The following is a 27,396-nucleotide window of genomic DNA, read 5'->3' as shown; positions in this document are numbered from 1 at the left end:
AAGATTATAATATTTCTTTAGTTTAAGTCCGTTTTTAAACTATTTTTTCAATGCCCTAAGTGAGTATACATCTATTAAATTCAAACGCAGAGCACAATATGTTGATTTTTGAGGAGTTCCCTAGAATATCTTCCACATCTAATTTTTGAAGAGATCCCGCGAAATCGGGAACTATGTGGTTAAAACCAAAAATTTGCCGGAAGTCACTATTCCACGCGAACGAAGTCGCGGGCTATAATAAATCTGTAGAAGGGTCAATTCTGCTCATTAAAAATATAGAAAAAATAAATAGCAGGGTGTTACTGGATCGATACCAAACCCAAATATGTGATTATAATTTTTTTGTCTGTCTATATATGTTCAGGCATCACGTGAAAACTAACGGTTTGATTTCGAAACTTGGTATAATTATGTCTTATTATCCTGGACATAAAGTAGGTTACTTTTTATCCTGGAAAAATACGTAGAAAAAAATCTTTATTTTTCAGTTTTATTCTGCTCAACAGCAGTAGCTCAATAGAGGGATCTCCTTAATTATTATGGGCCTCGCCGTATTTGGGTCCAATAGATATTTATAAGATGTCATTGTCAGAGTAACTCAAAATGGAGAAATAAAACTTCCACGCGAAGACCGACATCCGCGCGGACGGAGTCGCGGGCAGAAGCTAGTAAAGAATAAAACTTAATGGCGTTTTAACAATATTTTTAGTCAATAACAGCCAGTTATAATTTTTTTTTTATATAAGTTGATAATTAAAAAGGTTTTATGTTAATAGTTTTTAATTTACTATTTTAAATAAAATAAATGATGTGAGATAAAAGGTTTTTATTCTTTATTTTTATACCTGGCCCATAAAAAAGTAAAGCCATATAAAAATAAGAAAAATGTTTTTTTTTTATTTTTAATATTTATTGGCATTTTACCAGTTTTTTTTATCAAATATGACCAGTTTTAATATTTTGTATGTAGGTCAGTTAGCAAAAAGGTTTTATTAGAAAAAAAAAACATACTGTTAATAAAAGATTTATTTACAAACATGAATTTTTTACACGTATTTACTAAATATTTCTCCTACAAATTGAACTACATTACTATAACTTCAGGTTTGGTATTTACTAGAGCCGCTATCTTTTAGCATAAATAAACAACGTTCAGTAAGTTAGCTGACATCGTCGCCATTGTTGTGACTTGGTGTTATGTAGGGAACATGGCCGTATTGTTGGCAGCCGCCGAGCCAACTTGTTGTAGAATTATGTTGCAACTTGCAGCCTATAATACTCCATTTACATTCTCAAACATGACTACATATCTCATGTTACATTTTCAGAAAAACAGCACGCAGAAAAAAGGACTAGTTTGTTTTTTCAAATTCCTATTTGTCTAGGCATACTTTATGTTTGATACTGGATTTGATTTATACGCAAGGATTAGGAAAAGGCTTGCCGTCTATTACGACAGCGATTAGAACCAGTAAAAAGTGATACCTAGTGTTATAGGAAAATGGATGGCCTATTATGTTTCAATAACATATACTTTGAAGCTAATTTGTGAGATTAGGACATGTGATATACGTAGTTACGTAAAAGACAGATGTGGAAACAAAAAGTCCGCTTAATTCGTTCCCGAACTCTAACTAGCACTAAGCTCTCAAATTCATGCGATGGTATTTCCATGAACACAGAGGATAGACTCTCTATTTCAGACAGCTTTCTATTTTCCAGTAAAGCAAGCAATGTTAAGACCCGACGGCGTTCAAAAACAAAAAAGAAATATTTTGACAGGTCCTCTCAGTTATAAAAATGTTAAATAAAACTTAATACAGCTTTTAAAGTACTGAGAGTAAACATTACCCTCTATACTTACTCCCTTTTATGTTCGTGTAATGCTTGAAGTGTACATAAAATAATATACGAGTAAGCCAACGAGTAAAAAGGACGTATAGAGCGGTTTAAACTTTATTTCCTTTGAGCACTTACTGTGATGGAAGTACAAAGGCTGGAACTGACACTCATTTCAAGCTCCGCCGACATCATTGGATAATCCACGTCATTTGTACTTAAAGGGCATGCTCCTAGTGTACGCAACAAACTCTGAGATCACACAAACATTATACCATTTTGATAAATTCTCATGGTTCTTACTATATTGATGAAAGGTCACCCAAAACTTGTGAAGGTAACCTCCACGACAACAGACCATAATGGCCAGCCCTGACTCAAAGACAACACTAAAAATATCACGGCGACATTATAACAACATAATAGCACCAAGAACTTGACATTCACGCCGTCACAGATAATGTGGCACCTAACTAGCTAAGGCATTCACTGACCTAACCTAAACCTTCGTTACAATGCTCAGTCCACGAAAGGTTACCTCGCAAGATTGATAGCAGGCAGGCATTCTTGACGCCATTCAAAATTAATAAAGCACAAAATTCCACGTAAACCTTTATTAGCAGTCATTTTCTTTCAGTAAAAAGCATTTGTTTTCATAGTTTTGCACAATGACGAGCACATAAAATAAACATGTACATAATAAATACTCGCTCGGGTTTTTATTGAGCACGACTAGTTACTTCATTACTTCGAGCTGCTCTGTTTTTAGAGCTCGATCAATGGACGATATTTGATAAAAGATTGAGTGCACTGTGTTCGATTCATATCACGCTCATGTCATACGTTTTGTACATGTCTATCAATAAGAAAATGGTTTTTATTAGCATAACTTGTTTGAATAAAAAAAGAGAAGTCTTCTGGGGACATAACAAGAAGTACGTGACTCAAGATAAAGATTTTTGTCTTTGATGGCGGACTTCTTGAGTATGACATGGTAGAACATTTTCATTTCATGTTCAAAATACTCAGAGTACCTACCGGCCTTGTAAGTTACAATACAAAAATAAATCGTAAAGTTAAAACCCTCTGATATCGGTTGAGTGACGGCCTCAGCTCAGTGGTTGACGGGATCTGTCTTTAGCTCGGGGTGTATTTTCCCTGTTTTCACAATTTCCGCGTTGAGTGGCAACATTCAGTTTGACCTGGGTGCTACGTCCGTTATTGAACATTTCGTTGAGAATTGTTAATTAGTTCCAAGGGAACTTCGTACGGACGGGACGGACAAAATGTAACATGTTTTTGTAAATACATATACCTTATACAGTCAGCATGACTGTAATTTTTGTGAAATCGCATTTTGTAAACTGATACTTTTATAAAGCTTATCTTTTTGCAGTTGGTCTATCTTTTACATTTCAGCACACTAGCATTGAGTATCACATACTCTTATCAATTAGTTAATTTGTATACACATTCAGTTCTGAGGGTTCAACTTAAAAAGTGATTTTGTGTAGCGCGATGAATAATTCAGCAGTTGACGCAGCGTGTTGCTGTGTCGCCGAGCGCTGGCTGGGCGTACGTCTGCGACGACCCGTGTCACGCGCCCATCCACGATACTGTCGCAGTAAGCAACCTCCTTGAGATTTGGTGTTTCGTTCTGTCGCATCAGTGTGTATTAACAGTCGCTTACTCGAGATGTGATTTACTGCGCCCGCCCCTAACAAGCGCACGACCCTTATATCACATTATATACACTGACTTTCCGAACATATTTTGAACATTAGTTTCTTTTTGTAAATAAGCGTATTATTTCTTGTATATTTATTTTAGAACGATTATTTGTGAACCTTTGATATTTCGCGACCAAATATAGACACGAAATAATTTCGATTCAAATGTGACTTGGTACAAAATTGGATCCGTTTGATGTCGGCCATGAACACAAATAGGCTCTCAGTGGCGCGATGTCTATTCAAGGAATCAATAGTCGCAATTATGGACGATCAACTGACTCTTTTTGAGCCGTAAAGCGAATCCCACTGACTGTACCACTGCGGCTTACAGAGGCTGCACACACAGATAATGAATCTGTCAACGTGCACAGTCAAAGCACAAAGTAAAGCTGGCATAGTGATGGGGAAGTCGGTTTACACGAACCGATGTTGTGATGTTATCGAAATTATATTTTTGTAATCAATTAATGTTAGTTTTGTTTAGTTTATAGTTTTACTTAACCTAATATTATTTACATCTGTTTTTAACTTAAATCTAAATCTTTGATGAAAATTTCCATGAAATACTACGATTTGAAACCTCAGCTATTCCAATATTCAGGTTACCGAAAACTGACTGGCTAACTAAAGTAATAACAGCTTCAGCACAGTTTGCTAAAACAAGATATCTCGTAGTTCAAATAATCCGGTGATACAGTTAGTGCATCGAAACGTGTGAAGCGCGGCGTTGGAAATAAAAGCATCGAGTAGATACGAATATCCGTGCGTTCGCCGCTTCACATCACTAAATGCCCGATCGCTGCACTTCGATGTACCGGGCGCTTTGTTTTCTCACCCATTTCAACTTTTGATCTCCAGTGTCATTGTCTGTTTGTATTCGATTCAGCCAACTCGATCTGTGTTCACTGCGGAAGTTTCCAATCAGATCCGACATGTTACTTTATGAATCACTTAATGTTTCTAAACCATTTCCTTTTAGAATATAAGAAATGTGGAATTGAAAAAGTATAAGAGATTTCTATGTGTTTAGAACTTGTGCGTGTAATCAATATGGCTTATAGCAATTATCTAACAGGATAAGCCGACCGACAAGCAACATATATTTACCAACATGTAACGTTGTACACAATACAGCTTCAGAATCGGATTTCCGTTACGATAATGATTAGATATTATAATGGGGTTATAGACATGATACGTATGCGTAGAAACGCTTAACGTAGTACAATATGCTAAAGGCAAATTCTTAATATACACTGCGGCATACTACAGACTTAGGATCTCGTAGATATCTCGGAAATTATTATCCGCTACGAAAGGAGAATTTCGAAATTCCATCCCTTGTTATACAGACGATAAAATACCAAACAAATGACGTCGCAGACTCGCTATAAAGTGTAAAAACTTATCCTGTTTAGGAGTGACACGACAAACTGAATAGAAAATACTGTGGATATCTTTGAGCTTCATCACAAAACGTTTTCTTTTGAAAAATAAAGTTATCCGTGTCACAAGTCGGGGCGTCGCGATACGTATCTCGTGCCATGCTTTTATTAAATATTTTTATTACTTTACTCGCTCATAAATAGCATCATGTATTCCCTTGTACCAAGAAAATAACGTAAATATTTATTAAATTGTCATGTATGAGGGCACATGTTTCGGGGAGCATTCACAATCCGCTTCCCTTCAAATTGAGTTAACTACTTTAGAGAAAGATTAAGCAACTCCTACACTCCTTTAAATGCCGTGGAACGTGTCCTGAATTCGCGCAAAGAGATTAGAGATGTGATAGGAGTTTCAAGAAGGGTTTGTGCACAGTAATTCATATCTAAACATAAAATCTTTGATATTTTTCGTATACGTACGCAGTAGAGACTCATCAAAACTTAATTTGAATTTCAAACAAAATACTTATTTGATGAATGTTTATTAAAATAACACGATTCAGAAAGAAGCAATTATATTTATATTACTTTGAACATAAAAAAACATATTGATATTATCCAAAATATTTGTTTTGAGATTGAAATTCGTCGTGTATTTTTATTGAATATTTTTCCGTTTTTACGAACCCGTGTATTTGTTGCAAATAGACTGTAAAAAACGCACACAAGAGTCCGTGATGCTATGTTATTGAAACAAGGCCGATTTGTTTGTGTTCGTAAGTGTAATTCATTTTCTTAGATTTTAATACTCAGTTCTTTACAGGTCGACTCAATAAAAGCCTGTTAAAATCAATTCCTGTTAGTTAGGCTCGCTACTTAAATTTGGTCTGTCTAGTCTGTCAATTAATTTGGATTTAAAGAAGGTTTAAAAAAGTGGGAAAATATATAAAATTGCAATGGCATTATTATAATCATCAATTTACTTTTCCGATACAAACTACTCTATATGTGGCATTGGTTATACATATTGCTATATTTATATTATGTTATCCTCTTTATTGACCTCTTCCCCAGGTCAAGTAGAGCAAAACAAAAACGAATGACACTCAATGAAATCTTGACACAAAATGACAAAGACGGAATATCGTATTTTCTTTCTAAATCCAAATTATTGCCGCCTTCAGAACAATGCAAAAAAAAAAACAAATGACACGTCAATGACGTCAAACACAAAATGACAAGGACGAAGGTATATCGTATTTTCTTTCTTAGTCCAAATTATTGCCGCCTTCAGCACAATGCGAAAAAAAAACAAATGACACATCAATGACGTCAGACCCAAAACGACGAGGACAGAAACTTCGTGATCTCTTTCTTAATGCAAAGTTGACCAGTGTGTCTCTTGTTTTCACTTAACAATAGTAAAAAGTATAAATATATTTATATTTATAAATTAGTAAAATATTTAAAAAAACATACACAGTTAAAAAAACCGAAAGAGACGTTTTAATCGTATGTACTTATCAACAAAAGAAATTGACATGTCTATTAGTAGACAGACTAAGGTTCTATCAGCCATCTTTCCATTCCATCATCAGACCAGGGCGATTGCTTCATAATATTGTATAATACATCAATTAGAACTATGTGTAATTCAAATTCTTACATTTTATAACATAGTTCGTTACAGGTCGACCTAATAGAAACGTCTTAAAGAGATTGGAATTAAAACTCAATAGCTATCGTTTGTTCTTATCCACTCTAACGTCCATGGATACTATAGTATCCAAAGTGACGAGTTCTGTTTAACTCCCTCTAGTTTAAAATACGGTCTTGTTTGGTGAGTTTTGACTGATTATCTATACAGCTGAATAAATTTTTCGACGAAAAAATAAGACATGGCGTTGTAATATGCTTTGACAAACAAAATATAAATTTTTAAAGTTAGTTGACTCGTTTTTGAAGTGTTTTTGTGAGTTCCAACAATTATGTCGTAAATACTACAGTTTTATTTAATTTATCTTGCAAGTGTTATACATCAAAATAAACTAGAAGATTTGTGCTTTACGATGATGTACAAATATCACAGGTTTAGCTGATAAATCTAGTCTAATTTTAACTTCAAACGATTGTTGTTTCGAAAAAAATGGCCGGTCTGGTGTTGGCCACTTTTAGTTTTGTTTATACATATTTTACATACTTTGCATTACAATAGTATATAAAATATCGAAATACATTTCGTAATAAGCAAAATAATACATTTTTCAAAGAGAAATATACTAAATTCATTGAAGATTCCATAATAATGTCAATGTGTTCCTCAGGTTTTTTGATGTGTAAAATTACGAGTAGTGTTTTCTTTCGATTTAATTACAATACTTAGAGTTAACCGAATATAATCATATATACATCAAAAGAAAGGGTAATGAGTCTAGTTTGTTGTAAAAATATTTTATTGATAAAATATGCAATAGTTGTGCCGTATATTCTAAAAAGGGAGAAATAATTCTGTTTTTTCTTCTGTGTTTCATGTTTAACCCGTTTTATTGTATTTTAAAGATTAACTAAAGATTTTAAAATATCGTTAAGATTGATCAGTATTCTTCAATCTTTTTTTTGGTATTCTTTTCTTTATTCTAGGCATTACGGTTCAGTAGCTATATAGGTTTTTTGTTACGACGAACTTGCGAGTCGCGCGCGGTTCGGATGCCGTGCGCGGCTGGACGTTAGAGTGGTTATAGCAACTTGGAATCAGGACTGAAGTAATGTTGCGAGTCTTGGAAACCGTTGTAACAATGTGTAAGAGCAGCTGCCGCTGGCGAGGTGCCAACCCTCGTAAAGACAGGCCTACAGCCTCCAGCCTCCGTGACCTTCTCCCAACCACTACAGCTCAATGAAATATATCTAATACACTCACACTCTTTACCTATACGTTATACTGTGGCACAATCAAATATAACGCTTATATTTACACTGTTAAGTTTTATATTAGGTACATAAAACTTTATATTCAAATGACATTTCAATATGAACTTGTGAAATTGCAAACGTCAGTGAAACTATTATTCAATGAATCAATGAATCAAATGCTGCGATAGCAAATAGCTTTATTCCGAAACAATTATCCACAATTGTTGGACATAACTACCCAATCAGACTGTGCAGCTCCAAGAACTCCCACATAATCGATCGCTTAGCTAATAATATTAATACACATTTATACAGAAAACAGGGCAACAGCTTAGGAAAAGAGATTAATGTGTGATTATACCTAATTAATTACGTTGATCCGCTACAATTATTATCATAACAAGATAAAAATAAGTTCGTACTAAGTGCATATTCATGAAGTAATTCGAGATTTAATCGAAGACTAGGATGACGGTCCCGTGCGAGCTCAGCTATTACATGAAACCTAGGTCATATGTCTTGTCTGTGCCAGAGCCAGGGGCGCGGACGCCGGGGACGAGTATAAAATTCTTGTTATTTCACTAAAAGCATTTCAGCACGGCCGCCGTGATACGTGGCCCGTACCCGCTGGCGAGTTTATACGCAAATTATTCAAACAAAATGTTTCACTTCTCTCAAAAATGTTTAGACTCGGTTCACTCTTACGTCCTCCGTGCGACCTACGTATAATTTATTACATCGTTAATTAAATAGTTTACTCGAAACAATTCCTTAGAAAGAACGCCAACTATTGCAATGAACCCTCTGTTCTCTTCGGAAAGATTGATAACCTATATTTGTATAGATTTTCTGTGGATGTTAAACAACGTTTAGAAAATACCTGTCATTAATGAAAATGCCTCTGCCCCAATTTATCAAAGATACAAATTGTATTAGCCTGTCTTAAAATTTGATTAAATGAGTGTCACCATCCATCGCAGGCCGGGCGTGGAATGATGATGGATGTTGTTGCGCACCTTTCATAACGCGATACACGTGTACATGTATAGATGACGTGGACTTCTCTTGGCATTCCCTTCTGTTTCCTTTGCCAGAAACAGTGATTACACTTAACCCCACTCTTGCCTCCCCTTTTCTTATAACAACAGGACAGCGATTCGCTGAAAACATTGATCGATTACAAAGCTTTCACAAAAAAGAGCAACAAAAAGTTTATCCTGCGAATAGCATGAAGTGCTGGTTTTATGTAAGTCTATTCACTGATGTGGATAGTGCAGACAGGAGAGCTATTTATCAATGAACGAAAGGCCTGCTTGACGGCCGAGTGTTTGTTTCGCTTCAAGGATACTTTGCTGTTGGGAGCAAAGATTTATCTGAGAAATGTCGTCTTTGTAAGTCTACATTTTATTACAACTTATAATTGAAATGCTGTTGACTTAAAATTCTCACGTAACTAAATATTTAATAACTTTGTATTCCTATTTATTGAACACAATATAAAACTGACGTGAGCTGAATTTACTCAGTACTAAACAAAAGACAAAGCTTCAAGCTTCAGCTTGGCGTGCACGTCGTTGTTTAGTATTTTTAACTGACGTTGGATTCGCTCAAAGGCTACCGAACTGCTATTGAATTTCCCTGTTAGCTACATCGTTAGAACGGATCTACTGGAACACGCGGGAGGACAGGCAGAATAATACAGTTAGGTACGACACCTACGTACCTATACATATATGTATGTATGTGCCTAAACGAAGGTACGTAAAAGTATTTTTCCGGTAAAATTCAACGGAAATGTAGCAAATGCTAGTGCTAATTTCTTCTCAGTTTTTTTAGGTGTACAAAAAAAAACTGAACATGGAACGAAAACTCGACGAATAACTTTATCGACACATTAATTCCCAAACAAGTTTCACTGGCAGCTACAAATTGCATTGCTGCGGTATAAACTCATCAAAATAAGCTGAAAACATTAAATTCATATTCATAATTAGACTGACACACGACGGTCACTTGATACGGGAAGTAATTGAATACAAAATAAGTGGAAACTCAACCGAAATGTTTGTCCACATTAACAAAATCGTGATACCGATTTAAATTAATAATAATATGCAATTCGGCGTATTCAAATAGCGGAATCAAATGCTTTTGGCTGGATGCCAGGGGTCGTGCAAGCGTTGCTTTATTTCTCTAAATAGGGAAGCGCTGCTGAATGCCGGTTTGGACATGGGAATCTCAATTGGAACACGAACAACTCTATTAACCGAACTGAGCGAACTATTTGCGAGTTCACTGCGCAAGAAGCCTATAATAACTCGCAGTAGCTACACAATACACATGTTTACTTGTACAATCGAATTAGTACACGGAGAGAAAAAGGCTTCATCGACACCTAGTTTGATAACTACTGCTAGTTAGTTGTTCCCGTGTTTACGTTACGGAACAGAGCACATTTTTAATGAGATCTTTACATAGTTTCTTGCATTTCGTAACGAATTGAGAACTTGAAAATGTGCTAAGGGTTGGCGAGCTAATTTAGAAACTGCAACCTTTTGCTGCAGCTGGTACAAATGAAATTCTCTGAGCTCTTAAACCTAGAATCGTTACAGTACTTGCAATTTTCATTGAAAAAAGCAACTAACGAGAAAAACAATAGTTAAATATATTTTCCTTAGTCAAAAGATTTTTAATTTTACTTCATATGAACACAACTAAATACACAGTATCACACATATAATATATTGATAATGTGGATACATAGGTACATATCTACCGATCACAAAACCTACAACGTATTGGCCCAGTTGTTGCGACTTATTGGGGAACACTTTGTTCTCATTGTATGAACTGTTGACTTCTCGACACTTCTTGTGAACTATCGCGACCCTATTATCCAATTTAATGGTGATGTATGTCGCTTTGTGCCAATTTCAGCTTACTAACGGTCGGTTCAGTGTTAAATTCTTTTTCGTAGACTTTTTACGGATTCTTGTGTTTTAGAAAAAAAAACTTCATATGTGTGTATGTAGAAATTTGTATGGTATTCTGTATCGTCAATAAGGTCTATTTTTCCTTGTACAGTGGCTTTTAATAGACTATAATTTACAGTACATAGAGGTGAAATTATAATCCAACTCTACAAATGAAAATTCTAATAAAATAAATTAAGAATCGATGTTACCCTTGTTAAATTAGTTTCAAACAAAACTTTTGACTTCTACAAACCTTTTTTTTTTAATCTAAAAATTACTTTAATAAAGATGTCCTTTGTGCATTTTCATTCAATTACAGTTCAAAACATTACGAGGTACATTTTTTGCATTAGTTCGAGTTCAGAAACTTGTCTAAACTGTCAGGAGCATGCAATTTTCTCTCAGTTGATTTTCAACTACTAAATTCACTACGAGCAGTAACCCCAGTTTCAATAAACTCAACATATGATTAAGAACTATGTACATATAATAAAATCTCATCTTATATTTATACGCAAAGTTTAATGTAAAATTCGCCGATAACTATATTATAAAACCCATGTGATTAAGATTTAATTTCTCTCTTAACTTCGTGCTACGTATTGAAAAACTTTTATATGTGCTTTGAATGATCTAAGAGCCTTGTAAACACCAAAAACTCATGACAAATCCACTACCGATAAGCCTTCTCTACACTACTTGAATTTGCAGAATGAAGATCACCGTTTAACAGGTTCGGGTTTATCCGAGAGCCTTGCTGACAGGTCCCTATCAAATATATAGTCCTACAGTCGGCTCTAACTACACCAGTGCAAAGTGCAAAGAGCAAGGATAATGAACAATGTCTTCTATACTGCTATCACCACAAGGTTTGAATCTTATTGACAAGTAACAGCCATATACGGGATGCATACGAATACCAACTAACGAGACCGATAATAAAAACAATTGAGACATTAATTTCAGCAAAACTATAAACTTAAACAAGGAGTTTATGTTCCATATTTTTTATTTTTTTATTTTGCGAGCTATAAATGCATTCTGGTCACGTTCGGCCGTGTCCTTCGCGCCACAAATAGCGTGGCACGCCATTAATTACTGGCTCTCCAACGGACCCGCCCAGCCGACTTCTACCATGAATTTATTGTCTGTACAATTATTGCTATCGATGTTTTCGTCGATCAATTATTATTATTTTCACCCCGTGGTCTTTGTAAAACGAAATGATGTTTGTGGTGAAATGTTTCGTCTTTTTACTTTAAAGGTACACTTAATTAGGAAACTCCTACATCATCGGTGCATTATAATTTATATTCGACATAACACACACTTTTCGTCACCCATATTTTATGACTCAATCAAGAAGAAGAAGTACCAGGTACTGATCCTGTGCCGCGATAGTTGGTCACAATACTATCACGATTATAAACTTCTATTTGTACGAAATCTGAGCTTATCGCTTGTGTAATTGCATTGGAATTTTGAAAAGTACGTACTAATATAACGATTATCTTTCTGGGAAATAAATAAACCGCGATGTGTGACATTCAAATCTAAACTAAACACAACAACATAATAAAGTCTATAATATGACTACAAACCTCCCACAGGACAACACAAACTCAAGGAATAAGAGAATCAATAGCAAACAATAAGAAACACCAAGTATAAAACTAAAAGTAATACACTTGAAACCTTGCGAGTTATTTCCATCAGCGAAGGACGACGGGAAACCTTCCGAAGTTATTATGTTTTATGTTCCTTTACAAGTTCCCTTTCAAGTGATGTGGCTTGTATATCAAAGTGATATTAATTAAACTTAGTGTCTAATTACACGCAACCCTTCGCCTCTAACGTTTAATGGACAAAGAGACAGACAGCGACTTTTGGAGGGTTGCGGTTGCCATAGCAACGGGCCCGAAAGTCCGAAATTGTCGGTGAAGGAATGTTTTATATGTTCGTTTATTTTCTAATTATTGAACTTTACAGTTATCGGTCTGTGCTGTCCTGGTAATTTTACTGAGTAGATATTAGAATAGTAATATACCAACAAAAATCCTGTATATAGGTACCTAACCGTACAATAGTACAAAACTAGAAAAATCTATAATCACGTTTATATTTTTTGTGACGTACTAAAAACTCCAACTAGCGACGTAGTTTAATAAATAAACATTTTACTCAGCCCCCATATACGGGTAACGGCAAATATATAAAAAATACATTTTGTTAAATAAATACTGCCAGTTTTGATACCCACATGATCTATTTCAATATAAATGTATGTGTAAATACTTTAATACCTTCTATAAGTATATCTAAAATTGTTACTTTATTTTTAGTCGGTACTCAGAATCTAGAGTCTAGTCAAGAATTGAATTAACTTTTCGCAGTTTGTGACAAACAGATGTAAAATATTGACATTACACCGAATCTGGTTAAAACTACCGACCCCAACCTAGTTGGGAAAAGGCCAGAAGAAAGAACACATAAACATAAATCAGATCAATTTTAAACCTTAAAACAACTTCTTAAGTCACAATGTACGATACAAAAGGTCATAAATAATTGATATAGGTAATAGATTTTCTTTATTTAGATGATACGTGGAAGCCATAATAATGACAGTTGTTGTCGTGAATAAATCAGCAGTGTGAGAACTGTACACTGTACAGCACACTGGTGTCTAACACAAGTTTTGCAATTACGATCCAAAAATATACCCTGTCCAATACACCCACTATTAGTGACGTGCATTATGTTATTACACAAATCGTTTCGTATAACTCAGTTTTGCCAATTCATGCTCGTATAAAACACTAATTAATTAATGAATTATACAATCAACCTTCATCATTAATCATTCTGTGCAAAGATACAAATTGTACGAACTATATTCAGTTGAAAAATGTATTCATCTTTGCTTTACAATATGTAGTGATTATTTTCACATCCAAACACGGGACGCAACGCAAACCTTTTCTATCAAGTTTTTGAAGACGAAACACAAACGGCCAACAGTCGTGTCCACCCGTTACTGGACAAAACAAGTTGATTGAATACTTAACTATGTGTTAGCCATGACCCTATTCGCATACAAACTAGGGACGTCCTCGTTTGAACTCCTCAGGGGAAGATTTTCGATAAACTTTTCCAAAGAGGGTCAATCGGTCAACTTTGAAAGATTTTTCACTACGAAACAACACTAGCTACTTTGTATATGTATATATTATGCCTACATACCCAAGTGAATGCTATAAACAAATGTTCCCAAAATATCAGCAGATAGTCAAATAAAAGCAATACACTTCCAAATAAAGGAAACCTTAATATTACATCGCTGTCCTTGACCGGTTTTTTCGTCTAGTAGGTACATCGGTAGGTATCAAGGGTCGCCCTCAAGGAGCACTGACGAGGCGCGTTTGCAGATAAGAAAATAATGAACGCAATTTCCAAAATGTCTCTTTACTAAACAACGTTGAAAAGTTTGCCGATCGAAAAAATGCTTTGGTATCATATAAGAAGAAGATCATAAATATTTAGTGATGGTAAAATATAATGTATATTTTTTTTAAATCATAGCGTTATTGGAATATATTTTGTTTTCTATAGAAACACAACTTAAAACGGATTTTATGTTAGTTAAGAGTATTGCAGCCAGTGGAGTGTAAAGTGACAGACAATGTGTGTGCACTGCGGTCTAACAAAATTAAAGCGTTAAGTTATTAGCGCATAGAAGCAGCTGCAACCCTCTCATAATCTCTTAGTCGGCCATTATGATATTCCCGGTAAGAAAGGATAATACTTTGTCCAACTAAGCAGCTTATTTACCATGGTTACTGCAATTTGTTACAAGGTAAATCGGTCTGTTATGCTAACACATTTTTCGCAGAGGTATGACATGTTTGTTGTTATTATTGTTTATAGCTGTATATCTCACAGTTTTAAAACTTTTAGAAATCTAGTTTGATATTTTACTTGAATAATCTAGTAGTTATAAATTATTTCACCTTTTGATAAGCAGGCTTCTTACGGCTGATTCATACATCGGTTTTTATATCGATCCAAAACCACAACACGAGGGATTTACTTTTTTACTAAAGAATTGTTATTTTTACTGTACCCAAGTTCCTCTCTCTTTGCCCTTTTGCTTTTTCCTTAACCTAACATGCATGTATTTTTCTTTACATAATTAAAAAAACAAAGTGTTTGTAACAAACAGTTTTCTTTATTCAGTGAGTTCTGTCAGTGAGCCGCTCAGTCAGTCACGAAACAGTTTTGTACGTCAGTTATATATTAGAGTAAGCTTATAATTCAGTAACCTGTGCGCCGCAGCTCGAACACCGGCCGTGTTGTTTGCTCGCGGCCCGTCACGACAACTTAAAAATTGAAATAAACGAACAAGCTTCCCTTCCCCGTCGCCTCATTTGTTACACAATCCGTCTTTGTTTGTAAATGTAAACTTTTCACATAAATTCCCTTTTATATTTCACAAAGTTAGATTTTTCGTTTTATTTCTTTCTTTGAGCGTTTTACTAAAGTATTTCATTTCATCGTGAGGATGAGTTGCAATACTGTCCCGATAACAATGTTATGACTTATGATCATTAATTTGACTTCAGATTAAGACAGTAACAATCAATGTATATTACTACCAATAAAAACTATATATGAAACTATCATTAGACAAATAAATTAATCCTAAGTCATTTAATTCATTAATCTTAAATCCTAAATAACTTGGATTTACCATAGTGTAAAGTCATATAACCGAATACCACGAACTCACACCCCTTTGCGCATACTTTATCAACTATGTGTTAGTCATAGTAAAGCTTTACATATGTGGTTGGAGATCTTGACTATAATTGCATGGACTTTTGGTGTAATGCCAACAACTTATCACTCGTTGGATTGCCAGTTAATCTGCACAATAATAGTGACCGCATACATTTCAGAAAGTATTTATCTAAGAACCGCATAGAATTTGAAAACCCTAATGAGCAGTTCACAGTAACCTCTTTATCCCATTTGTGTCCCCTCAAAGTGGTGTTGTGGAAATGGTTTTGTGACCATTCAAAGTGTTGTTGTTTCAATATTCAGGCCCTGTTGCTTCCCATATTACCTCCGTACCCTTTTACCTGTTGCAGGTTTATACTTGTAAGACGACATTAACGCATCAACGTCTTTGTGTGATGACAAGTTTAAGGCAACGCTGTCGGGAATCTCAGGAATGATGATAATGAATTCTCTCTACATCCCTGACACAACACCCCTTGCAGACAAATGGGCGAATCTTGTATCATACTGTATACGTATAGCGTTGACGTTTACTTGGATAAGTGGCTCCACACGAGTATCGTGGTAATTACTGAACAAAACTCAAGATAGAAATTGAGATATCAAAGAATTCCCTTCATTAAAAGCACAAAGAGCTAAACTAAGTATGATCTATGAAACATTGATGTGTGTAATAAACTCTACGCTGATAATATTAACATTATCTACTTAGCTAAAGGAAATTAGGATGACCTATAGGTCTCCATAGGGAAGTGCCATAACAGGCGTTGCACCATGGCTATGGGGCTCCGGGGTTGATCTAATAAGAGGACTCCATGCCTCCTTTAGGTGCAGATGGTGGCCACTGGGGAGGTTTTAGTGAGGTAAAAATCCCACACTCCCTAGTTTTTTCCCCAAAAAGCTAGGCGCCCTTTCAAGTTTCCCCCCGTCAACAAAAAAATAGCTAAAGAAAATTAATGTCCTTTGATATCTTATCCTGATTTAGTAATCATAACTGCAACTCCTTAAATTACAATAAATAATTAACTTCTAAACTCCAAAGATACATTATACTCGTAAATATTATACGTACGGTATGTTTGCACACAGTGACAATATAATCAACTAAATATTTACAGTACCACCATGCTGCTGCAGTATCTTTCAGTATTGCAGTAAATGCCTCTACACAGCGGCCGAACCATTTCGAACTAATTGACGTACACAAGCGCCTGCCTTTACCAGTCCCCTGAGAGACTCCTGATTGGAAGATAGATCGATCGTGTTTGCATATGGATAGCAGCTAGTGCATAATACTATGCCTTTAATAAACTAGACGATAACCTGCATTTTGTTAATAATTCTTCATAATCAACTTATTTTCTGTTCATGTAGATAACATTTTTCTCATTCAGACGTTAATGTTAGTTATAATAAACGGAAAATGAAATGTTATTGAGACTTACTTAATCGTAAAAAGATGAATATTAAACATGTAGTAACCAGTAGCTATTATCGCTTCATATTATTACGGTATACATAATGAAGCAATAAAAAGTTTATTGTATTCCGTCCTTTTCTTTTATTAATAATGGCAAAAATGATAATCAAGTAATAATAAATAAAACTTCGTCCCTTGACCATCGTCCGGTTCCCGAGACAGGACACACGTTATATTTTATTGTACACATAAAAAACAGCACTAAAATGTTGTTTCATGTTTGTGCTGATTGCAAGGAATTTGTTAAATTAAAAAAATACGTGGAAAATGTTGATTGCCCCCTCAGGAAAAGGCGTTACGGCCTACCATTGTTTTTATGTGATGTTGGAAAAGTTCAGGATATAACCACACGTTTCAACGTATAGCCAAACTTTTTGGTTAAACAAATAATATAAAAAAGGTAGCGAACGTAACGCTACGCTGCGAGGCGCGAACCAGGTAAAAATAACGGGAAGCGCTGAATAATCGCTTTTTTTCGTTTTTCTTTCCTTATTTTGATAGAAAACGCTGCCTCGGAATAATGGGGCAGATACCGTCGTGGTGCGTTCTACAAAATTTTTCCCATGGTTTAGGTACGAGGGTCAAAGTTTTTTAACAATAAGAGAATATCACTAAAAAGAATCTCTGTGTCACACTCCAACAAGACATCCGACTAGTCTTTGAGATAGACCTAAGAAAACGCATAACAATTCAACCACATGGTAAATTTTTGATTGATTGAAACTACCTATATACAAAAAAGTTTTGTTAGGAAGGAATTAAAACTGTAAAACTGAGGTGAGCGTGGGTATGGTAAAAATCAATCAGACGTACGTGCCCTGTCTATCGGGCACACGCCGCTCGCCGATTGCTTTGTGCCACAGGAAATTAGTTTGGAACTTGTGAGTGAGTTTCGGAGCTCGTAACTAGAGTACGTATAGAGGAATCGTGTTCTATGCCTCCTCTGTTTTGATCTAAGCTACAAAGTGTGCAGTCTAGCATTGTATTATTGCTATTTGTGGTTTGCATATTGAATAGAATTGCCTTCATTCTAGTTTACTAAGGCATAAGACGATGGATGTAATCATAAACCGGAGAATTATATAGTAAATAATCCAAACTGTTTTAGTAAATGAAATCTCTAATCCATGACTCAAAATTAATTACTGTTTAATTAAATTTAATGGGAGTTAAAAGTTAATTAACGTTAAACATCGCAACTAATTGAACAATGTACGTAGCACAAATGTCGTAGCGAAGTGCTACGTTGCTACGGTGCTACGCCGACTGCTACGCGTAACAAATCACTGGAGTATTAATTAATTGGCACGTTGTTACTGGCCTGGCTCCGTTCTCAGACCACTAAATCGGCTTACAACGTACTTTGTACTATATTTGGGTACTAGTAACTGTATGTATGCATGTACTAACGGCACAAACCAGTATCTGAACCTGAATGTTATCTAACCAAATAAATTGAATCGCCACGATTTTTCATTATGTCTTAATAGAACTAAAACTCATTGAAGAAATATAAAAAAATATTCTACTGAATGTATGAAGAAAGTTCTTGTCAAATAAATAACCTCCTTAAAACGTTGGCGCAAACATTTGTTGTTGTCGGTCGCAGTGCGCGACACTTCAGCCGCGTCTTCACTAACTCGGCTCATGTATAAAACATGTTGATTGCACAACTCCGCGACTGCACGTCGCACGTCGTTTGCACGCCTGTCAAACTATCAACGTGAAATAGTTGACATTTATGACATTTCAGTGCAACGGCATTACGAAACTATTGCACCACGTACCGCCTTGTACCGACCGCCACATACTCGCCGAAAACAAGCAACACACAGAAACTTCCTCATGACACAAAGCAATAAATACCGCCCACATATTAAAACAAAAGTATCCGAGTGCCCACAATGTTTTTGTTACAACAAAGCTTTGGTTCTACGAATAAAGTACAAAATATATCAGATATTCGGGTCACTGGCAAATTAATGTAGCTGTCGTGTTTAATTCATTTATCAGTTCATCTCGCTCGATGTGTGCTTCTTTTGTAATACGTGTTTATCACTCAAATACATCATTGATAATATACTCGCCGGATTTAGATAATAGTTATGTTTCACAGATGATTAAGTTCCCAATTAATTTGATGGTATACCACTTACATAACAATATTTGTTTTGTATAAAATTTACGTAGAAAGCTAAAATCTAATTATTCAAAAGACTATTGAACTTCGAAATCAAATGCGAAAAGTATCAAAGCAGGAAAACAAAATAAACAAACCTAATTAGACGCAATAAATCCCACAACCATTCAGTTGAAAAATAATACCTACTTAAATGTTATTAGGGAAATAAATAGAGCAGTGGGAGCCGAGTCCGATAGTCCAATACACACCTTACCGAAGAGGCCAGTTTGTTCCGCTCGATTAATAGTACTAATAAATCGCAGCTGATACCTCGGCCCCGCGGTGCCGCCGCCGCTCTATCGCACATTTTTAACATTTAAAACTGAATGAGGTTGAATGTGAAGTGATAAAACTTTTGCTAAGTTAATGATCGGCGACACGGAACTTAGCAATCTACAATATCAGTTAAACTAAATTTTTAAAAAGTTTAACTAGGTCGAGGCGATGGCATGCGTAACGCTCCACCATGAGTATATGTTTGTATAATATACAAATATACATTATTGCTATTACCATTGACTATGGCAAATTGCCTCTTACATTAAACAAGGCTATAGGCTCGGTAAAATAGGTTTCCGGTAATCCTATCACATGTTTATGCTCTGAGAGGTTTTACCTCGAGTATTTTTGTTTATTCAGCCTTTCTCTCAATCCTCTAACGCGTGTTTCTGCGGCCTCCTTAAAAAAATAAATGACAATTTATTCCACGCTCCAAATAAATAAAAAGAGATCGACTGTAAATGTAAATCGCTATCTTATTCTTATTCCCATGTTAGTTGAAAAATATGTTCGAACTTCACTACTCAAGTAACTTTTGCAATAACTTAAAGAAAGATTTGCATTTGTGGAACTAACACATACGACTTAAAAAATAACCATAAAACAGCGAAGTGAAAGCTAAAAGCGGTAATCATACCACCAAATTGGCAAAACAATATTAAAGTGGTGCGTTGGTTGCTCGCAACAAAATGATTGTATAAAGTGCGCACAGAATAAGGAAATACGTCTAGGAGCAGCTTACTTAGGTGGCATGGTGTTGTAGGTACTCCTACACCTTGGAAAATTCCTGTAACGAAAGAAAACCCAATTACGAGTAATTCTGTTTAACGGCATCCAATTTAAATTAACGACAATGTTTGAACAATTAACTAGATGAGCTGAATGTTTTCTGGTTAATGAAAAAGTCAGCATGATGCAAGTTGATTCTGCTGAAAGTCCTGCCAAATAAAAGTGGATTTTAATTTAATGGCGATGTCGGTGGTGTGAACTTCAGTTGGTAAAACGCATTCAAGCTGTAAATGTGTGTGTGACATAATAGACAGTTGTCTATTCTATTTAGTTGTGGCGTGTCATCAGCGTTGGTGTATGGAGAATCAATGAACGTTGGATGACGCACGCATGGCTCACGTTTATGTAACGTTCTCGTCATAACCTTCGCCAAATTATGTACAACTCGACGCTATCTGTCATTTGCAGCTTTGCCACGAAATCGACAAACTTCCCTCCACTGCAGACTGTTCGAAATATACACATACGATATTTGTTCTATAGTTTTCTATAAGCGCACGCTGCCAAATTCATTCTAGGAAATAAGAAAACGTTTTTTTAACTTCTGTTGTAGATGTAATCAGTTTGGTATCGCACCACTGCCAAACAAACATAGTTTAATTACAACTCGCGTTTGGCCGTCGTTATCGTTATAGAAATACCTTATCGTTCTAGGAAAACCTTTCATCATTTTTGTTACAGCTTTGATATCATAATCGAATCTTAGAATTAAATTCAATAGCAATTTAAAGCTTATACTTTTGTATTAATTTCTTGAAGATCACGATTTCGAAGGCTCGTTTACACAAAGAGGAGCTTCATAGTTTATAACGTTTACAAAGTGTTAAATAAAGGGTTGCTGTAACGTAAACATTAATTAAGTGTAAACAATATGGCATCCTGCAGACAGGTGGCACTCGTAATTAGGAAAATTAATTCAGTAGGAGCAGCCCTCTTCACCTCGTACATCGGCTGGCGGCTCGTTTTCTTGAAGGTTACGAGCTCGTAAATCCTCGTGCCAGATTGTTTACTTTGAAATTCATAAAAAATGCAACGCCATCACTTATTAATGTAAGCCGAGCAACCCAAGCAAGATGAATTGGGTTGCAATCATAAAAACAACATAGGCACATAATATATCCCGGGTATACACTGGATGGAAATAATTTTCCGGAATATTGGAAACTGCTTATTAATAAGACAGCGAACGGTTTTCGTATGACGTTAAGTTCTGGTTAAGTGAGAGGTTCAGTGCGCTCGCTAAGCCGGCTGTCTCGGCTAATATAATTGGTAACATACCGTTATAAGTATATTAGCTGCCACTCTCATAGACATTATTACTCGTTGTAAAATTTATGTTAAGAATATATGGAAGGAAAGCTTCATAATTTTGTATCTGTTAGTATTTAAATACAACATGTTATATTAGTAAATAATATGTTTTATCAATAGTGGAAAGAAATCCACAGCCAATATCTTGACTTATATTTAGTACCACCACAGAAATATATAAATAGAAATAATTTTAAATACATGTACATTGTTTTAACAACAAATTCGAGTTGTAATACACTGAGAAATAAAGACAAAGCAATGTGCTTCACATAGTGAGTCACAAATTGGTTTGTGGCATAACGATATAGATTGACAGTGTTATTAATTGGTTCACGTTATTGTAGCGTTTGTCGTGCGGCGCAGGGACGCAGGGAGCTCACCGCTTTATCAGCTCCGATGGGCTATAAACTATACCTACTGCTCGTATGTTCATGATCGATAGTCGTATAACGTTATTACCTACACAACTTGATACTTAACTCACACAATTCCTTGGACGTCTTTAAAGCTGTATTCGGCTGGTCGTAAAACACGAATCGTACAAAGCAATTGTACGAACATTAATCTTATTCCAATAAATATTTGTTTAGAGAAATCAATTTGTATTCGTGATGTTTCTCCATTTATCTATATTAAGTGAAAGGAGAAATTTCGTGGAACTCCCTACTCTACCTATACAAATATACATAGTGTGTTTGTTGTCGGCAAATAATGTTGAGTTTTTACTACGCAATCAATACTATCGGCCACGTCAATCTGTTTCAACACCGTATTAGTAATGACGTACAGGGAATCGCTAATCATATAAATGGCTTTGAACTTGAAATAATAAGAATAAATTCTGCAACACTACACTTCTTAATGTATCCACTAGAAATGCACCACGCAAGACTTATTAACTTTATAATTTACAAGAATGCTACGTATAGCCTTCACACGACAAAGAAAAGGAAAAAACGAGACTTAAAAAAATTGGCTCCATTATAGCAAATACTTTTATCGTTTTAAAGATCTTTTTAATTGACATCAAATGCCAGTATTGAGAGACTAAACTAGTCTTAGAATGATATCAAAGTGTACGTTTTTATATACGCTGCTATACAAACACGTACAATATTCCCAATTCACGAATTTGTCAAAGAATTTTGGGAAGCAGAGCGGAACTAATTCAGATACGAAACAGAATACGTACCGTATTCATGATAATCTCGGGTCATGGATAAAAACCTAATAAAGTGTACGTACCTACGCAAAGGAAAATAACTTTACAGTGACATAACAAAGAGTCCAAGTTTGTTTGCATTGATCGCTTGGAGCTCGCTTAAAAATTCTTTTATCGGTAACTTACTTTAATCCAAAGACTTGGAATGAATAATGCAGTTTTCAACTCATAAATGACCGTAAAAACTGAGCGATAATGAATTGGTTTATAAAATAACAATGTTTAATGCTATTAGCAAATTGAATTTCGTATTCGCTCTCAACTTTTATCAAATAAAAAATAATGCAATCGCATTTTACTTACATATTTTCATAAAAATATTTGCAATCTGTTCGAATCATCTTTCCAAAAGGTTGTTAGATTTTAATATAAGAATGTTCTGGAATACTGTAGCTGATTAAAATGCGTGAAAAAATATTACAAAATGAAATTTCTTTAAAACAATATAAATCTGTTTTGGTTTATAAAATAATCAAACTCATCAACCTTAACATTGCTAATTACAAGAAGTACCTAATATACGTGATTAAATTAGTGTGTACACCTCTGCTTATATCTTTAGGGAACATTAGGTGTGATAAAATCTTATGATTGACTTTAACATTACTTACTTTGAAAATAAACCTTAAAAAGGAATCAATATAAATCTTCTAAAAACCTAAAAACAGCAGCAGATTGTACCAGACATACTTACACGAATGTAATAAACAATACAGCAGATAGAATCTTGTTAATAAACGCGCTCCGAGAATAAAATGCTTCCAGTTATGCGCGTTTTAATGAATTAATTAATAACATTTGAAGCACAGCTCGCTGGATATTCACTGTCACAATAAACACAAATAAACTGTGTAATTAAATTTGTTCTCTCCACTACAGCTGCATGTTTCACATCGTAATTACAACAACACTTTTTATGAGTCTCATGTAGCTTCATAAACTTTTTGTTTTATTGTTTCTGATTTATATAAAAGCACATTTTCAACAATAGCAGCGAGTTTTAATTTACAATCGTACGTTTTGTCAAACAATACAATACATCTATTTGTTACAACTGACGTTATTGATTGATCAAAGCGAATGCTAATGAATGTTGTTGCGCATATATATATTATTATGTAAAAATATATGCTACTCTGCGATGAACTACGCAATTTATGAAAGCATATATTGGTATAAAACTTTTTTCGCTTAGTAACGAGAAAACGAAAATAAATTGCTGTTCAACATATCGATAACACGGCATATCGATTAGAGCACTCCGTTTGATTGAATTGCTTAGTGATTAATTAGTGTTGGCAACACCAGATTAGGAATTAGTTCATGCAATTATTTAATTGCAATTAAGTGGTGTTTTGTTCGTGGAAAGGAGCGAGCGGCGACACGTGTAGAGGCTTTGTACAATTTAACAACCATCGTCTGAGGCTTAATTAGTGTTTACAAAGTTAGTTCGCTGTGGACTGGCTCGTGGGAAGCTGTTACATGACATTGGCAACACCATTAATACTAGAGTGGTTTCGTAGAATTTTAGCCAACACGTACCAACGTGACGTTATGAATGGACTGGCTCGGTACCATTCCATTCACACCCGTACGCCGCTACACTGCTACGAAAGCACATTCAATTCATGCGACGTATTCAAGTGGACTTGGTTGGATTTGTATGTACATATGTAGGTACGCCGGCGTCGCACGTAGTATGCAAACACTCGTATTTATGTAACCTTAAGAAATTAGTGTGAGTAGATACTTTGATAGCCATCGAAAGTTGATAATATTTGACCAATAAGAGCAAAAATGTAGTTTTCATCACTGTAATTGCATAAATTATCCACGCAATATGAAATTTTCACGTAAATTGTTAAAACACGAAAATGAACTAGTTAGTTAAACAGTCAGTTCAAAAAACCTATGATAAATAATACGAATACCTATATAAACATACGAAGGCACTGTATCTAATGAATTCCAGCACATATTTTATGGATAAACTCACGGACAGTACCACTCAGCGCACATGGAAGGCACACTGAAGTAACTAAAGTATTTACACGAAGGTATCGTGATGGAAACAAAAGGAAAAACAAAATAAATCAGGTGCTTATCGGGCCGTGCAAGTTGTGTAGTGCTCACGACTCGCGAGTAGTTCTGCTAAAGCGGGCGGCTATCAACCTATCAGTGCTGGTATTACGACCTAACCCGTTACGTACACAGTATATACGTACTTCCCCACCTACCATGCAAGTTCTGTATCCTCATTGTTGTGTTCAATGTTACGCAAACACATTAAATTCAGTTCGCAAGAGCTTTATAGTGAGTGAATGGTCGTAAAAATGACTGAATTAATATCATAAGCATTTTTATGATCCGGTCTTTGCCGAAGGAAGTTATAATCGTGCGAAATCGCGGATGTTTCTGTGTAAATATTGTAACCCGGACATTATAAACATTGTCCTAATTACCTAAACATGTATAGTATTTCTGACCTTATTAAATATTTTCCTGTGGAAACGATTTCCACAGGAAATAAATCATGTCTATGGGTGTGTGGGGTCCCCGCGGCCTCCGCGCCTTCCTCCCCCCTCTGCCTACGCCCCTCCCCCCTGGGATCGGGTAGCTATTGCTTGGAAGGCCACACAAACGGACCAGATCTATTTTTAACCTAAAACGCCTGTTTATTGAGACTTACTGGCTATTTGGTGTAGGTATTTTTTCTACTTAGTATTAACTTAGTGACACGTATTGTTCCAAGGTACAAGGATTGGTATGTACAAGTCTACGTAAAACTGGAAATACAATTGATCGACTGAATGTTTACCACAATAGCTATTGTAACACCGCGCCGACTACGTGATTCTATTGATACATTCTGATTCTCAACAAATTTCTACGATAAAATATTCAGTAGGAGGATTTCCTCGGTCGATATCACTATGAAACTGATTACCTACCGATTTGGTTTCGATAGGATGTGGAGAGCGAACATAATGGGCTCACACCGGTATATGTATGTATAGGGAAATGTAATTTGCTCACCGAAAGTAATGCCTTCGTTACTTCCAATACCTATAAATTACATTAGAGGTATATTTTCTGAGCTACAAATTGACGATTCCTTTTCTGCCAAAATCGTTAGAGTTAAGTAAACTGTAAAGATCATATCTAAAGACCTTCACCTAAGAACTTTGCTTACCTGCTTATAAACATTATGCGTATCCTTTTCTAATATTCAATTGACTTCAAGACAATGTACGTCTATATACAAATACATACCGTACATCATCTTCCGAATACCACAACCCACTACACAAAGTTTGTGTGAACGTACAATTTATACGTACGGCACGCCAATGAATGGCTCTTTCATCGCGGAAACTATTTAAGCAATGTCGAACACGCTGTGGCTGCCGTTTGGTGACTAAACTATTTTTAATTTATACAACAGTTGGACCGCCGCACATTGTTAGAATAGTGACATGAATAGCGTGCCTAGTTCTAAGCTTTAGATCCTAAAGTACTCCATATCTATAGCTATGTACGAGAATACGAGCGACTTTTCTCACAATATCTTCATTCCCCGCATTCTGATTCGATTCGCATTAGTGTCAAATTGACAGTACTTCGGTACAAATAAGTGTCAAGTTGACATTCATAAATCAAATTCGATTCAACCTCGGCGGCGTCCAATTCCTGCGGGATAAAGCATGAATAAATTGTGAGAGAACTTGCAATTAATGGAGTAGTTTTCCACTGATTTTCTCACATTTTTGAATAAAAGTTTACCTCATTCTGTCTCTAAAGAGAAAGCAAAAAGGTAAACACCAATTCCCAGATCGATTCAGAGACACTTTCACTCCTGACGCTAAAGTTTTGAGCCCACTTTCAATCCCCGACGCTATTTTTAGAAAATTCGTCCATAACCACTAAACAAACTCAATGGAATGTAATAGAAGACCTTCTTCAGTTAGTCCCACGGGATTATGTCCCATCCCCGCGAACTGGTGAGAAAAATTGCGATATCTCGACAAACGACGAAACGTCGCCAGTTAAGTGTATAGTGCTAAAAATAGCGGGATCCAATTACGGGGTCTCTCTCCGTGTCCGGTATCACGGAGCAGTTAGTGAGCTCTCGTTAAATATGCAATTGAGACGCTGAACCTCCACACTCCGCGGCGATCCATCCATCGAGCTTTGTCAACATCAGACATTAATAGGTAACCTTTCCGAGTGCTCGAGCGGAGATTTACCCAATTTGAGAGCACACGGACCCCGTTACAAGGTGCACTTTGCTAACCCTTTTATACGGTGGACAATAAAATATAATGAACTACACGCTATATATTGCGTAACTTTCTTTCGAAAGCTGAAAGATATAAGAAACACAAGAGCAATGTGTAGCTTTTTATGATAATTTGTATTATGAACGAGGGTCACAGCATCAATTACCTTTTACACCACATTTTGAGTAAGGCTTTATGTAATATA

The 27,396-nt window shown here is 35.5% G+C and overlaps 2 protein-coding genes across 5 annotated transcripts in view; one reads left to right on the top strand and one right to left on the bottom strand.

Annotated features, from left to right (window-relative positions):
- LOC118262358 (uncharacterized) overlaps positions 1–27,396 on the top strand; it is a 119,854-nt gene that overhangs the window by 38,779 nt on the left and 53,679 nt on the right. The window lies entirely within an intron of this gene.
- LOC118262359 (CD82 antigen) overlaps positions 1–27,396 on the bottom strand; it is a 70,027-nt gene that overhangs the window by 6,170 nt on the left and 36,461 nt on the right. Inside the window, exon 3 of one of the 2 annotated variants that reach the window (XM_035573620.2) lies at positions 20,329–20,373. The exons of the other annotated variant lie outside the window; for it this stretch is intronic. The gene's annotated coding sequence lies outside the window, so the exon portion shown is untranslated. The remainder of the gene's footprint in view (positions 1–20,328; positions 20,374–27,396) is intronic. 2 annotated transcript variants of the gene reach the window in all.

This window comes from Spodoptera frugiperda, chromosome 12 (assembly GCF_023101765.2).
Source record: "Spodoptera frugiperda isolate SF20-4 chromosome 12, AGI-APGP_CSIRO_Sfru_2.0, whole genome shotgun sequence".
NCBI classification, from domain to species: domain Eukaryota; kingdom Metazoa; phylum Arthropoda; class Insecta; order Lepidoptera; family Noctuidae; genus Spodoptera; species Spodoptera frugiperda.
This window is presented reverse-complemented; position numbering and strand designations above follow the sequence as displayed.